Source organism: Hippoglossus stenolepis, chromosome 6 (genome assembly GCF_022539355.2).
Source record: "Hippoglossus stenolepis isolate QCI-W04-F060 chromosome 6, HSTE1.2, whole genome shotgun sequence".
Taxonomy (NCBI): domain Eukaryota; kingdom Metazoa; phylum Chordata; class Actinopteri; order Pleuronectiformes; family Pleuronectidae; genus Hippoglossus; species Hippoglossus stenolepis.
This window is the reverse complement of record NC_061488.1, coordinates 6,607,061-6,620,612: the sequence shown is the minus strand read 5'-3', so window position 1 is coordinate 6,620,612 and position 13,552 is coordinate 6,607,061. Positions and strand designations below refer to the sequence as shown.

Sequence of the window (13,552 nt, the reverse complement as noted above, 5' to 3'; positions counted from 1 at the left end):
TCATCACCTCCCAAAGTACGGACGAGTCAGAGAGCTGCAACACACTGTAACACAACAACCTCTCCTTCAAGGTCATACAAACGATATCCACTGCTATCAGATGTCGCTGTAGCACCAACATCTTGGACCAAAACAAATCCTCTTCTCAGAAAGGGGTTGCCTTTATAGTTGTGTTGTGAAGCTCAGTGAAATCGTCTCATAAACACACAACCAGAAGCACAACTGAATAAAGTTAAACAATCCAGCGAATTGCCATGCAGACTAAAAATTGCTTTTAAACTAATAGAAATCATACTTGGAGGCTTAAGGATACTCCACGCCCACCTACGCGTCCAACCTGCACCCATTGGATGGTACCAGCTGTCAATCGCAAAAGTGAGCATCATGCTGTATTGAAGAAGACTTGAGACTTGTGAATGAGTACAATCATCTTCTCACAGACTTCTAAAGAAATTAACAGACTTCTTTTTGCAACCAGTGGAGTCGCCCTCAGCTGGTCATTCGAGAGAATACAGGTTTCAGGCACATCCATTTTAATATTCAGTCTATGGGCTGCACTCGCTCACACAGAGCTAGTTAGCATGGATAGCATTGACATATACTGCCCATAGATTGTCTACATAATGTGTAGCTGCTGTGTTTCTGGTGTAACTGCACCGTGGTGAGCAGGTGGCCGACGTGTGTGTGTTTGTTTGTGTGCAATGAAAGTCATCACAGAATAGAGAAGGTTGAATCATGTCCACCCGGGTGTCATGGTTACATCCCTTGAGTCAGAGCTGGAGGCATCTTGCTTTGCAAACATAAGGAGGACCAATGGCTCCACAGGGAGGGGCCTCACGTGCACTAACGCCAACACCAGCTCGGACCGACATCACAGAACACAGAAGGAGAGTGACTTCATTCTCTGCTCAGGACTCCACCACCATATCTTTCCATGAAAAATAGTTGTTGGCTGCCACATTAAAGTTTACGATCTTGCATATACAACCATCAACTTTTCTTCACCCTGTTACCTCATGTACTTCCTGTTGATGTCTGGGTTATGTAACATGTACATCACACGTCCATCTGTGCTGAGAGCGAGGTGCGATCACAGACAGAGCCCTTCATCTGCTGTGTGCTCAGGATTGAGAATTCAACAGCTTTGTTTACAAAATGATCTTTGGGATTTAAAGTGTGTTTTTATCATCTTAAGTATGTCGCCTGCTCTCTCCCATGCAAGGAGGATACAGAACGTGTGAACACTGTTATTGAATCAACACACACCTGTCCCGCACATATGGACTGATAGGGGCCGGACATACCTACCGGACGGATGGACGGACAGATAGTTAGATAGATAGATGGACGAATAGATGGATGGACAGACGGACAGACAGATAGATGGATGGATAGATGGATAGACGAACAGATGGATAGATGAATAGATGGACGAATAGATGGATGGACAAACGGACAGGCAGATAGATGGATACATAGATACGATAGACGGACGGATAGACGGACAGATAGATGGATGGATGGACGAAAAGATGGATAGACAGACAGATAGATAGATAGACAGATAGACGGATAGACAGACATACAGAGAGATGGATAGATGGATAGATGGATAGACAGATAGACAGATAGACAGATAGATGGATAGACGGCCGAATAAATGGATGGACAGACAGAACAGATAGATGGATATAGACAGACAGACAGAGAGATGGATTGATAGATAGATGGATACATAGATAAGATAGACGGACGGATAGAAGGACTGATAGACGGATGGATGATAGATGGATAGATAGACGGATAGATGGATGATAGATGGATATATAGATAGAAATGTGTAAATGACGCCCATTCAATGTCCTGATAACAGTCAAATTTCATAGAGCCATAGTTCATAGAGACATCGATGCAGCTCATCTTTAACTGGATGCCTCTACTTGATCAGAATCTGTTGGTAATGGTTTGGTCTGACTCACGATCGCATGCATAATAAAAAGCCCAAATTCACAAGCGTACATTAAAATAGAATGAGTGGCTGCTTTTGATTTATTAAACATAGAGAACATGTTGTGAGACCTGTTCCAGGTTATCGTCTGTTTGTCCACATCTGACACTTTGAGCTTTGAACACATGATTTATTGAAGAACCCCACGAAACTCTCAGTCCGAGACCCAAGAAACGCTCGTCAGATTTACTGAAAAACTGAAGATCCCCTGCCGAGGACATATTTATTGTGGTGTGCTGACTCGCAGCTCTCTCAATGCTTTCATTAGGAGCCCTGTTAGCCTGGTTGGCTCAGTCTGCACTGCATCACCACCCTGGCAGGAGACAGATAGCCATAAATATGAGCAGGAATCCGAACACCTCCAAATAGCTGCATCTCATCTGCTCGGAGTTTCAGCGTGAGCAGCATTGCACCCCATCAGAAAATTAGGCTTCCTGTTATATTACAAATAACCAGAGCCCTATTCATCTTGATTTATTTCATATTTGGCTTTAAATAATGTGGCGAGCTTTTAGAAGTTTGTCATTTTCTCATGAATTTTGCACTAACAAGTTGAGAGAGTAAAACACGGGGCAATCCAAAGTTGTTTATGTCTGTTTTTTCCACTGTGAGTTACAGAACATACTCTGCTGAGGAAATGTTTGTGCCCTAATGGATTTTTTACATCAAGTTAAGTTTAGTAAGGTCTGTTTTTGCATCATTTATTAAACAATCCTTGGAGCGGAGGAAAAATCTAAAACAACAAAGATTTAACAGATATCTAAATATTTCACGAGAACCAAACTTAACATTATTCATGGGGTAGATTAGGTTCCAATAATCCAGAGAGGTCGGCGGACTGGGTGAATGTTAAGGTGGAAATCAGAAGAGTATTTGAACATTTGGAATCCCCCATCGGCTATTGTCTGACAACTAATTAGCCTCTGGGGGCAATGGTCAATATTTGAGGGGGTTCTGGTGTAGATGGTGAATTTCTGGGCCAAGACTCCATCTTCCATTCACTGTTTACAGCTTCTTCTCTCACACAGATGGAAGGTTTCTTATACCTTAACACAAACGGTGATAGTTTTTGTAGGTGTTTAAGGTCCAGAGGACATGTTGGCTGATCTCTATTAACAGCAGCCTGCACTGGGATGCAGATATATTAAAAAGACGACAGCTGATTCCTTTTCAAAGCGTTCCTCCTCTTTAATACTTCACTACCAGAATATGAGTAGAAACAGTGGAAACAATGAGCCATCCTGTCTGCTGGTAATAATATGAGTGGGCTCCATCACAAACCATCAATTAGAAATAACTGGATTCTAGTAAGCCATCAATTCTGCAGCCAGAAGAAAATATCAATATCAATCAGTTTTTACATTCACAAATCACAATTTGCCTCATTGGGGTTAACAAGGTGCGACATCCTCTGCCCTTAAACCTCAACTAGTGTCAGGAAACTACCCCAAAGAAACTCTTTAACATGGGATAAGAAACAGAAACCTCAGAGATAAGAGGAGCACAACAAAAAGCAATATTAAAAATATTCATGAGGAAAGAAAGTGTCTCACATAAACAGAGAGGTGCATCATTGTTTGAAGCATTTATACAAAAGACTGACAGAGATTACGGGAGAAGCCATAACAATTATAATGATAGAGGTATTGCCGGTATTAGTGGACACACTCACACTCAATTATGCACTTTAATAACTAAAATACTTAATAAGGTGTCCTCCTATAAATTAAAAAGATAACTAAAATCATTATCAACTGGTTTGAATCCAGCATTTGGTGACTGTTGTGTATTGGAAAGTGTTGTAGATGTGTTTTTTAAATGTAAATAAAGTACGTTAAACCCTCCTAATGTTACAGGAACGTTGTTTTCCATCTTGCAGACTCTGTGGTGTCACAGTTTGTAGCGAACACAGTTTAAAGAGCAGCCTGGAAACGGAAGCAGCTGGATGGGCTCTGTCCGTTCATTAGTGTGTGTGAGTGTAGAGCCACTGATTAGACTGATGGATCGATAGGCCTAACTGCAATCAGCTCCGGTAACGACAGACATATAAAGGAACGCGACTCCAATGAACATGGCGAAATTACCCGAGGGACGACGCCCAGGTGATAAGTGAGCGATGTGGGAGAGTGAGTGAGGCGCGTGCGTGATTGAAACACGTGCGTGCGTGATTGAAACACATGTGTGCGTGGGGGGGGGGCAGCTCCTGCAGCTCCTGCAGCAGGAACTCCTCACACGGGCGGAGACAGAGAGAAGCAGTGGAGCCAAAGATGCGCTAGTCGGCGCCTTAAGAATGAAATGTGATACTCGTGTGGTGGACGGACGATTTGGACACACGCTTCCTGCGCAGTTCGTTTGAGTCCAACCTCCCACACAACAGACACACGGTTGAGATTTCAGAGCCAAAAACACACACACATACACACAAACAGACACACACACACATATGCATCCACAGTGTGTTATTGCGTTTAAACCGCCCAGTGAGGCAGGGATGCGTCATGCGTAATTTCTTGAGCCGAGCGTCCCCTAAATGCAGATGTCAGGGGGAGTATAGTATAGTAAATATATATATATATATGTATATAGAGAGATAGAGAGTTGTGCAGGTTGTGTCTCTCTTTGCTTCTCCCAACAAAAGAGACAAGCAGCTTTTTCACATTCCTCCGTCCTCCTCGTGTGGCTGCGTGAGACCAAACTCCTGAAACGACTCATCAGCGGCTGCAAACCATCTTTCACACCACGCGAAGACCGCATTTAAAAAACACACCACACACACACACACACCATCTCTGTCTGTGTCTTATTCCAATTAAGAGATTCACTGGCCTGGACCTCGGAGTTAAAGTTATTGATCTGTTTTTTAAAATGCGCCTGATTTCGGTGTCATTTTTCCAGCCATCGATTTTACGCATTCAGTTCCTGTCCCTTGTTTTTGTTGTTGTCTTCCTCTGTTGTTCTTGTTGTTGTGGAATGGCAGTCAGTGTCAGACACAGCTCTGTGATGTGCAGCACTTAAAAATATATAGAGGAGAAAACGGAGGAGAGGTCTTTTTTTTTTTTCCAGTCTTGCGTGCGCCGGTGGGAGGGAAGATCTGTGCAGTGGAACAGGAGCAGCAGGAGAGGAAGGAGTGGGAGAGCAGGGAAAGTGGGGGAATCTCTGCAAACCCTGGAGTCTCATTCAGCACCAGCCGCCACTGGACAGCGGCTGAACTGCGGAGTTGATCCAGAAACGGGAGATTTGGCTCCAGCAGTCTGGGACTAACACCTCAGGGGCGCTTTGGTTTCCACACTTAGTAAAAAAAAACCACGCTGGTATTTTTGACTCCACACACCTGTCTCTTCTTCCCTGTTTCCTCCTCCTCTTATTCTTTTTTAAAAAATTTGAATTTCATCTGTGCGGCGCTTCAAACAGCAGGCGGGTCCGGAGCGGACTGGAGGGCAAAGACGCAGGAAGAAAAACGCAAAACAGAAAGAAAAGCTGGATGGCGGCAGAAGTTCACTTTCACCACTTTGGACTCACTGGCACGAGGAGGATTTAAAGGTAAAGTGCATGTGCTGTCTTTCTCTTACACATCAGCATCGGTGTGGTTCGGTGGTGGATGTCAGGCATGCATCGCAGCAGCTGTGTTGTGGCTTCTCTTTGCGCAGATATGACTCTTAGCCACGTCTCCTGCATGGTGGCATTTGGGGATTGAGCTCAGCCTCACACAGACTTTTACAAACCCTCTCTTTGTGAATGCTGGTGTGTGTTGGTGTGTGTGTGTGTGTGTGTGTGTGTGGTGTGTGTGTGTGTGTGTGTGTGTGGTGGGGCCCGAGGTCCCCCCTCTGATCTCGGGCTCAACAGATGAATCGGCTGGAGGCTTTTGGAGCAAGAAGGAGGCTGTGCGTTCCTCCATGGAGCTGATGGAGAGGAGGTGGTGGTTGTTGGGGGGGTGCGCCTGCCAACACAATGAACCCCTTCATCAGCTGTATCTATGGGAGCCCCCCCCTCTGCAAGCCCCCCCTTCGCGCTCTCTCTCTCTCTCTCCTTTCCGCTCCACTTGGCTCGCTGTTGTTCCTCAAATGGGGAAATCAGAGGAGTCTGTAGGTCCGATCAATGCACAGATGGAGACAGACCAGGTCCATTTCTAACTAATGTGATTCAATTAAGACAGTGGATGCAGGTGCCCCTCGTAAGAACTGCAATTCATCTTTACGTTCAATCATTTTCAAGTGACGCCCTGCTGGGTTCATATGGTTTGGTGACACCACACTGGATAATGCATCACTGTCAGAGATGCTGCTCATGCTGCTGCTGCTGCTGCTGCTTGCGAGGCTGGTGAACACATTCTTTTTTTATGTTCAAACAGTCAAAGAAAAGCTCGTATTGTAATTTCTGGAATAGTGTTTCATGCTGCGCTTTTATTTCCCCTCTGAAAATACTGTGTTCACACACTTGATGACATTTTAGTTGACATTTTTTTTTGCATCAGATAGAGCTGCAGAGCATCGGCCCTATCTCCACTTTTCATTACAGTTTTTAATGGCGGTCTGTGTTTGGCTGGAGGTTTGATAAGTTCCACTCTGTAACCCTCAGGTTCCCTCATGAGTTCCACGTCTACTTCAAATGAGTCACTGGATTTCAATGACTCACGATGATTTGAGATCTGCAAATTCAAATATGTACTTCAAGTCTCGACTAGTAGCAAATGACATCGACTCTCAAAATGAAACACTTCACTACAGAAATGCTGAAGACACAAACATTTTCATTTCAACCATTTCCTTCTGTTTTTTGGAAAAACAGGCAAATTAGATTTTAGTTTTTTTAATCCCTGCAACAAACGCTTTGAAATACCCATCAGGATCCCAATAACACATTTTCCCTCTCTTTAATCATTCATAAATTCCCTCTCACAGTGAGAAACAGACTCGGTGAATCACCGCAGCTCTCCCCTTTGAGCAGCATCCCACTGTCTGGAGTGTAATTCTCCACAGCACATGCATTACAGTGATTACACACGAGAAGTTCTCCTCAACCTTCACTGAAGATTAACATGTGACACTGTGGACAAATAAGTGAGAAGCCAGGGGGATTGTAAATATCATAGAAGCTGAAATGATCAGATTCTGTAACGCTGTGGAAACTAAAGCTGCAGAGAACTGAAGTGTTTTTCAAATATCGTTTCTATTACCTGCTTATCAAAAATTAGAGTCTTTTAAGTCAAATTAAACAAAGTTAAATTTCCCACCTCTATTGTCAGGTTCTGACTTGATGGCCTTCATCAGATTGTATTTGAACTTAGTCCTGCTCTTAATGGATTTTATTTCTTTATTTATACCTATAGCTGCAGGTGCATTGCAGTCAAAACTATATGTGTGTGTGTGTGTGTTTGTGTGTGTGTATGGCTATAAATATTGTGAAGGTGTTTTTGTGCAACCTCCTCCTAATTTCCTGGAAGACATGATGTGCAAAATTTGCAGCGATGACCTTTCTCCTGCCCTGAACCGAGCTCCCTCCCTGCAGCTGCGCACCACCCACAACAAGATCCGCCGATTAAACTGCAGTGTTTGGTTTTGGTTATTAAGGTTATGGTTCGGGGCCACAGTTCACCCGAAGGTCTGCCAATCAGAGGTGGGATTTGTGCACAGCCTGAGATGTAAGTGCTGCCCCAGAGACACAGGAACAATTACTTCACAATTTATTGTTGGGAGTGTCAAGCAAAAAAAATTGCATCACAAAAGAAAAAACAACCTTAAGTTTTCCAGTGCTTGAGGAGAATAAATAAAGATTAAGAATATACCAGCTGTTTTCTTTCTAATGGCACAACAAAGTGTTATTTAAAAAAAACCTCATTAATAACTTTCTCCTCGAGACACAGCAACAGAATACGAGTCTGACTGTCAGCAGAAAGCCTTTACTTTACTTCCAAATGAGTGTCCTCGCACTCTAATCTGTTCCAGACATGATGATGTTCCCCTTATACCCAGAAAATCACCCATGGATACGTTTACTGTCGTTCTCTTCATTTCTGGTAATTCGTTTTCCATGCTGCTGTGAGTTAGTGTGACATTATAGGAACAGGATGGGATGAATTACGCTCCTCTGTCCGCTTCTCCCCCCTGTTTCTTTTCACACTGAGCTAAAGACGAGGGCACGCTTCCGCATCCACAGACAGACAGATGGACGGACAGACAGATGGACGGACAGACAGACAAGACAGGCAGGCTGGCACACTGTGGTTCTCTCTGTGCGCGGCTCATCCATTCCTCTGCTGTTCCTTATCACTGCTTCCTAATCACGGAGAGCCCACCCTCTGGATCACCTCCTCCTCTGTCTCCTCCTGGTCGTCCATCTGTTCGTCACAGGGACGTCTGTGTGGCCTCGGCGCGCTGACCACAGTCTGACCATCTCCCAAACAGCAGCAGAGCCTGATTCCTCTTTCTCTCTCTCTCTCGACACAATCCTATTTTCCAAAGTGCTGATTCCTTTTTCTCTATGATCCTTTAACAAGCTTTCAGTTCTTTTTTTTTTTAAAGGCTTAGTCATTTCTGCCATATGTGACGCTTGGTAAAATATTTGTATTGCAGACTTTGGACTTTGAAAGTTTCACTCTGCAGTTTTTTTAATTTTGTTCTGATGCTCTAACATAAATAAGAAAAACAAACTCACTCATCCCAGAGCCAGTGCATGATAGCTCTAGCACGCCTACAGGTTGAACATCTTCATTAGAGGCCTGTTGACACTAATCAGAGATGACATCCACTGGCACTCTGGTTAATTTGGAAGATTTACAACACAAACAATGGAGCAAATAATCTTTCCATCGCAGCAAGACAGCTCCTCATAAAGAAGACGCATTTGACAAGATGTGGGATGAATCTCAGTTTGTTATCAAAGGCTTTAATGCCACATGCTGTCCTCAGCAAAACTGGCTTCAACTCCCATTTTAAATCATCTACTTCTCCCGACAGGCAGAGTTCATTCAAACGAGTCGGGATCATAACGGAGCTGCATCACCAACACACAAGTAATAACTCAGATGAGAGTTCTGGTCCAAGTTAAAGACACATGCAAGAGAGATAAAGATTTATAATGAATACTTAAAGAGATGAGATTCTTAGGGAAAATGTCAAAACGACTAGATGTTGAACAATGTTAAAATCCAGAGAAATCCCCAATTTTATTCAAGGTGACGTGCCGTTTCACTTTGTTCGCCTTTCAGCGGCGTCATATCTGTTTTGCCCGTGTCTTCCCCCCCGCCTCTACTCGAAGTTTAGGTGCAAACAACATATGATGAAGGAAAATCACACAGCTAGCCAGTTAGCCAGTTAGCCCTGGTCACTCGTAATGCATCACAGTTATTCTTTGCCGTTTACAGCATATAGCTAATAAAACTTTACTGCTGTTTCACAACGTCATCAAACTGGGTCTTTTGTGATTGTTTTGATTGAGAGACCCCTAGTGGCCAAACCTATATATTCTACATTTAAATAAAACAGTGAACAAGCAGATTTCTCTTGTTGTTAGTTCTGGTTTCAACTGTTAAGATATTTTCTTAACCAAGCACAATAAAACACACTTTAAATCATTTTACTCACTTTATACAATAAAGCTTTGGAAAATCACAATTTGTGAATTTCTTACTAATTAGATGATCATTTTGCTGCTGATGTCTCTACTTCCTGATTCAGTGGCTCAGTTCTAAACCTACTGCTCTGTTTTACCATGTATTTGTTGATTCCTTATGAGCGGCTGGGGGTAAAATATTTGTATCTGCAGCTTTGTGAGGACATTAACCTTAAATCTCTCTCACTGGAGGCTTTAATACACACACCCTTAGTAAAACACAGGTTAAACCACAGTCATGGCTCGGTCAGGTTTCATTAAAGATCCTGATTTGGGTTGAAACAACCACTCTGTCAACCATAACCACAGGATCTAGGCTGTTGAAGGTAAAAAGAAACCCATGTTAACTGTCAGAATGAAAATGGGAACTTTAATCTCCAATTTCTTCTGTTATCCGATTCTTCAAAACCTCTTCCCTCTGCGGACTGTGTGGCTCCAACACTTTCTCCTTTTGCTGCTGACGGACATGACTCGTATCTACTTCAACAGCTTCAGCGTAAACATAAGGCGTTTTGGGGAATTAGCCAAAACGTCCGAAGCTGCTGTTTTTCTTCGAAGGGCTGTTTCTGTAAATTCTGCCTGTTGCAGGAAACGTAGTCAAACCAGAAGCTCCTTCCTGTTTGTGTTCTTGTTCTGCCGGCGTTCAGCGTGAAGTAAATCATATTTTCATTAGGTCACCTGTTGTTCTGCTGCGTTTCCGTTTCAGGTTGTTAAATCACATTCTTCTTTTCTTTGGTTTCCTTTTGGTGTTTTTTTTCTCTCTCTCCCGTTATCTTCACCGCAGTGCTCGGTGATTCACGTGTCGCCATAGCAACCTGAGTCTTGTGGATTTGTTTTCATGTGACATCTTTACAGTTTATTTTGCATATGATAAACATATTGTGACCACAGAGGGATTTTAACTGTGGTGCTGTTTGACGGGTATTTTGTGCCTTATATATTATGAATATCTTTAAAATATAAATCAATTTATAGATTAGATTCCTTTTATTTTCAAGGGTTCTTCTGTTTGTGGTTATAAAGCTGTCTCGTCAGATAGATGTTTTCACAGCCTGTTCACCTTCACATTTATCAACAGTACAACACAGACACCCAGGATTCATGCAGCTGCCGATAGACAGAAATATACTGCAGGACACTCTTGTTTTTTGAACCTCAAAATTCACAGAATTTACTTTTATTTGTGTGCAATATAATGTTACTCCCCCCCCCCAAGGGTCATATGGTGCCAGGGGTTGTGATGCCCCCTGGTGGCTCATTAATGAGAGATGTTTGCCACATTTGGACGTGATCTTGCCTGGATTTTATTCATTTACTATCTGTCATCCCCTGTTTTTACATTCTAAAATAAATATACGTGTTCACGTCTCACCTAGGGGCCCACCTCTGGGTATTTTTTCATTGATATTCACAATGTGCGAGCCTTCTTTCTTTGTCAATGTTACAGCCTGCCCACTACTGATGAATATTTACGAGCACATCTTCAGAATAAAGAGAACTCGATTGTAAACTACCCACCGGTGCCTCAAAAAGAAAAAGTCTCTGTGCAGTCAAAGTTTAAAGCTGTAAACTCCAAATGAACAATATTGCTGATTTTGTGTCTATAACAGTGCAAAAATTATACTTAGAACCAGCTTTAATAAGCTTTTTGAATTTTATGTTTCGGTTTGAATGGAATTCATCGAGCAGCAACGCCGAAAAACTAAATTGTTCATAAAATCCATCATTCAAGATACATTTTCAACATATCTCAACAGCAGAAAATTGTGGAAATGAGAGGGAGGAATTACCTCTCCCATAATGCGTGACCTCAGGGCCAGTTCCTTTTAGCTGCAACAGACCACTTCAGATTAGTTCTTGTTCTGCACACCAGCGCCTGGCACAAATGTCTTGCCAGCAGCGGTGGGAAGCGACAGCCGAGTTCCTAAATCCTGCAGTCAACAGCCAGCCAGCTCTCCGCGCACTATTCCTGGCCCTTGATGACAATTTGTGTGCCACAGCAGCTGGCTCCAAAGTAGAGTTCATTTTGTTAATGAATACGATTAAATATGTTCACGAACAACCTTCTTCTCCGAGACAAAGACAACACGATGACTGGATGTTGTTCAACACAAACTGGGACTATATCAACATGATTGAAGAAAGACAGCTCGAAAATAAAGAAATAAACTCTTACCAAAATCGTTTTCTGAGAGAATAGTAAAGCGTTTCTTATGATTTTATATAAATGTATATATACACTACCGTTCAAAAGTTTGGGGTCACCCAGACAATTTCGTGTTTTCCATGAAAACTCACTTTTATTTATCAAATGAGTTGCAAAATGAATAGAAAATATAGTCAAGACATTGACAAGGTTAGAAATAATGATTTTTATTTGAAATATTAATTTTGTTCTTCAAACTTTGCTTTCAACAAAGAATGCTCCATTTGCAGCAATTACAGCATTGCAGACCTTTGGCATTCTAGCTGTTAATTTGTTGAGGTAATCTGTAGAAATGTCACCCCCCGCTTCCTGAAGCACCTCCCACAAGTTGGATTGGCTTGATGGGCACTTCTTGCGTACCATACGGTCAAGCTGCTCCCACAACAGCTCAATGGGGTTGAGATCTGGTGACTGCGCTGGCCACTCCATTACAGACAGCATACCAGCTGCCTGCTTCTTCCCTAAATAGTTCTTGCATAATGTTGAGGTGTGCTTTGGGTCATTGTCCTGTTGTAGGAGGAAATTGGCTCCAATCAAGCGCTGTCCACAGGGTATGGCATGGCGTTGCAAAATGGAGTGATAGCCTTCCTTATTTAAAATCCCTTTTACCTTGTACAAATCTCCCACTTTACCAGCACCAAAGCAGCCCCAGACCATCACATTACCTCCACCATGCTTGACAGATGGCGTCAGGCACTCTTCCAGCATCTTTTCACCTGTTCTGCGTCTCACAAATGTTCTTCTGTGTGATCCAAACACCTCAAACTTTGATTCGTCTGTCCATAACACTTTTTCCAATCTTCCTCTGTCCAATGTCTGTGTTCTTTTGCCCATATCAATCTTTTCTTTTTATTGGCCAGTCTCAGATATGGCTTTTTTCTTTGCCACTCTGCCTAGAAGGCCAGCATCCCGGAGTCGCCTCTTCACTGTAGCTGATCACTGGCGTTTTCGCTGTACCATTTAAAGAAGCTGCCAGTTGAGGACCTGTGAGGCGTCTATTTCTCAAACTAGAGACTCTAATATACTTGTCTTCTTGCTGAGTTGTGCACCGGGCCTCCCACTTCTCTTTCTACTCTGGTTAGAGCCCGTTTGTGCTGTTCTCTGAAGGGAGTAGTACACACCGTTGTAGGAAATTTTCAGTTTCTTAGCAATTTCCGCATGGAATAGCCTTCATTTCTAAGAACAAGAATAGACTGGCAGGTTTCACATGAAAGTTCTCTTTTCTGGCCATTTTGAGAGTATAATCGAACCCACAAATGTGATGCTCCAGATACTCAAACTGGCTCAAAGGAAGGCCAGTTCTATAGCTTCTCTCACCAGCAAAACAGTTTTCAGCTGTGCTAACATAATTGCACAAGGGTTTTCAAGGGTTGTCTAATCATCCATTAGTCTTCTAAGGCGATTAGCAAACACAATGTACCATTAGAACACTGGAGTGATAGTTGCTGGAAATGGGCCTCTATACACCTATGGAGATATTTCATTAAAAACCAGACGTTTCCACCTAGAATAGTCATTTACCACATTAACAATGTATAGAGTGTATTTCTGATTAATTTAATGTTATCTTCATTGAAAAAAACAGTGCTTTTCTTTGAAAAATAAGGAAATTTCTAAGTGACCCCAAACTTTTGAACAGTAGTGTATATGTGCAGCAGACCTGTTTCCTAGGCTGCCTGCACCATATCAGGACTACTGTTTTTCAAATTTCAGATAAGACTAAATCTAAT

General features: G+C 42.6%; 1 protein-coding gene across 2 annotated transcripts in view; it reads left to right on the top strand.

Moving 5' to 3' along the window:
• Positions 1–5,092: 5,092 nt before the first annotated feature.
• Positions 5,093–13,552, top strand: part of LOC118110521 (metabotropic glutamate receptor 4) — a 164,802-nt gene continuing 156,342 nt past the window's right edge. For both annotated transcript variants that reach the window (XM_035158320.2, XM_035158321.2), the window contains exon 1: positions 5,093–5,548. The gene's annotated coding sequence lies outside the window, so the exon portion shown is untranslated. The remainder of the gene's footprint in view (positions 5,549–13,552) is intronic.